The following is a 3,350-nucleotide window of genomic DNA, read 5'->3' on the forward strand; positions in this document are numbered from 1 at the left end:
CAGCCAAGAGCCATCTAATACCCCGAAATCATGCCTTTGATCAGAGAAGAAAGCAAGATTTTAGCCCTGAGTAGAAAGTGTTGACTTTTTCAGGTTTTTCTCTCCTAATTCTGCCTTTTCTTCACTCACATTTGCTTCACTTACAAGTTTCCCCCTCTTCATTTCTTAATATATTTCTTGGGTAAAATGTCTGGCAACCTAATTAGGCTTAAGTTTTAAGAGGCTTATTATACTTATTTCAGAGCATCGGGTATGGATGTTGCAAGAGGTTCAAGTAAGCTGTAGATGGTCTGTGCAAGTTGAAGAAGGATTGTGAAGGGGAAAGAAGGAAAAAGAAGAAATTAAGGAAACGAAGGAAAGGAAGGAGAAAGAAGGAATTAAGAAGGTGAAAAATTAGGAAGGAGAAGGGGAAGAAGGAGTAAAGGAAAGAGATGTATGCTATATCCATGCGTGGCACGGGAAGGAAGGGCATGAGAAGTAGAAAATGAGTAAAAGAAAAGTAAGCATAAAAGTCTTTGGAACACAAGTAAAATTCTAGACCTCGGAGCTGCTAGGTCCTGAGAACAATAGGGTAATTAACTCGCTAATCCAAACGGCAGGGTGCCCGCCTCTCCAATCCTGTAGGAAAAAAGTGACACTTTTAAACTCAAGCTTTTTTGGCTGCACCTGAGGCCTAAGCCTGTGACCTCAACTACTATAACTTTTCTACCCTACTCACCCATATACCCAAAGGTACCAAAAGAAGAGAAGGTATAAGGCATAGAAATACAATTTTAGTGAATATTCAAAGGACAAAGATTTTCCTTCATGCTTTATATTTTTCTCCCTGCCTAGCCCCTCCAGGATTTAGCATTCTGAAGAAGAGAGTAATGACATAAGGTTTCTATGCATAAAACCAGTAAGACCAGTTGCTAATAGTAGTTTTGTCAACCGAGACTTTGACTGGAATGTCATTGAGGGAGCCGTGAGAGCAGGGTCAAAGCTGAGGATAAGGGAGGAACTAATACCAAGAAAAACATATCAGGGTGCAGCCCCCATGCAGCTGGGCCAGAGTCGACAAGAATGAGGAGGAGGCATAGGGCAACGGTTGAGCCTTGCCTCAGATAAACATCCTGACCAGAGAAAGACAGAAGAGGGGGGGCCCAGTAACAGCCTTGAACCCAATCAGCAGAAAAGAAGCTGCCTAAAGTAGCCTATCGCTAACTGCCACTTCTCGCCCTTGTACCCTGCTTGCTTGCTCCGCTTATGTATAAAAACCCTAGTGCCTTAGCAGCGGCGCGCCCTTCGTAGGTGGAGGGTCTGCCCCTGCGCAGGTAAAATTTGGCCAAACAATAAAGTGTGTGTGATAAAACTCTGAATTCTGAGCTCTTACTTGCTGGGATCGTAACATGTCATGCCTGAAGGAGGCATGGCTGAGCTCTGGTTGTCACTAAAAAGAATTGAGGAACTAGGGTTGACTTTCAAAGCTAGTAAAAGACCACTGGAAAAAGCCTAATACCTTGACTAGTTATGTGGTTAATGGCAGTCTTTCCCGGGAAGGAATGAAAGTTGCTTTCCTGAAAGATGGCTAGAAGGAAACTTAAGGCACAACAGAGACCTCAAGGACTTGTGAGAAGCAGGTGTGTGGCTCAGCTTCTGTGCCCGAAGGGTGTACTGAAGAGTCAAGCTAAAGGTTCCTTGTGTGAGTTCCAGCAAAACAGACTTTAAAGATCACATGTGATCAGGTACTGCTCTTGTGTTTATGCAAACAAATAGGCAAAATTAAAATGAGACTTAATGTAGTCCCTTTAGTGACTATGAGGATGATCTTAGGGAGAAAAATTGTGATTCAAGGAAAATCACAATTCTCAGTGGTAGACATTAGACTAGGGCAGATCGCTGTCTTCAGAGTTTGTTTTCATTTGGAAGTTGAAAGTAGGTTTGTAACATCATCAAAAATGTTCAATTTATAGGCAAGAAGAATCTGTCAGTTGCCACCGTCAAATGTCATGCCAGCAAAGGCCTTGTCCTCCCAAAATACAGTTGCATGGACTCAGAGACTGGTCTGTAGGTTGTGTAAATGAACCATTTTGCACAAATTTACTTATTGCAGGTTCGTCTATCCACCTGATGAGCCCTTGCATCCATTCCAGACAGCGGATGGAGTCCTACTAAAGGCCTAAATGACTCAAGGTCCTAAACAGCAGCTGGCTGAACAATAGACTGATCTCTATGATGCCCTGTTGACAACTCATTCTTCCCTAAAGCTGATGCAAATCAAGCCCTGAATCCGCCACAAAACACTGTTATTAATTATACTAGTAATATTACTATTTGAACTCATCAAGGACCTCAAATTCCTCTTCAAGAAACAAAAACCTGTTACAGATAAGTAGCACAATAACTGAACCTGAATGTAATCATCTTTCTCATATTTCTAGTGCTCTTTCTACCTGCTTGTCGTATGCTCAGCCTCCTCCCGAGAAAGGCCTTTCTCTCTCCCTGTTGGAATTAACCCGTATTAGATAAGTCTCTAGTCCTTCACTCTTCTGATGTTCTTGTCAAATTTGTCACCTCTAGGATACAGCAATCGCTACCAGTGCCTGGGACCTCTGCACCTGGGACCTCAGGCTCTAGACATCTATCACTGGCTGATAGAAGGACACTTTCCTCAACCTCCTCGGACTGACATATAGCATCCCTGACAGTCTCAGGAAGTCTTTACCAACTCCCAGGCAGAACGGGGTGAGAGTTTCATCGTTCTCAATAGGCAGGGTCTACGGTCCCATTCAAGCCTGAAGCAGCTGCAGAAGACAGACCTTCATCCTCAGGAATTCAAAAAGCAATTTTTGAGAGCATGTCTCTCAAGGGGAAATGAGGCAGAAGACAGCATAGGAAGAACTCTGAGTCTGGGCTGCTGTTACTGGCCAGCGTCTAGTATCCTGGTTGCCAGAAAACACCTTTTATCACTTAAGTGGAATGAATAACAAACGAAGGCAGGGAGGGGGAGGGAGACATGTTTCACCTGCTAACTCAGCAGTCCTGAGCCTGGTCCAATAGTACTGCCAGGTGTTCCAACATCACAAGAAACACTATGTTAGCAAGGAAGGAGGGAAGTCCTTGAAATTCTACATAGTGTTTCCACTATCTAGGAAAGGAAACCTTGAAACTGTGCTTTCATCCCAAGGCCTGAAATGTGGGAGAGGGTCCAAGGTGCTCAAAGAAGCAGCTCATAAATAACTTTAGGTCCCAACTTAAATTAAATGCCTCCTGACTATTGTAGTTTCTGTGCCTTGAGATGCATTTACAAATTGTTCTCCAGGGACCGTGTACGTGAAAAGCAAGTAGCAAGCTTCATCAGACTTATTACC

This window comes from Pteronotus mesoamericanus, unplaced genomic scaffold (assembly GCF_021234165.1).
Source record: "Pteronotus mesoamericanus isolate MK-2021 breed Mesoamerican mustached bat unplaced genomic scaffold, CSHL_Meso_final contig_32, whole genome shotgun sequence".
Classification (NCBI taxonomy): Eukaryota; Metazoa; Chordata; class Mammalia; order Chiroptera; family Mormoopidae; genus Pteronotus; species Pteronotus mesoamericanus.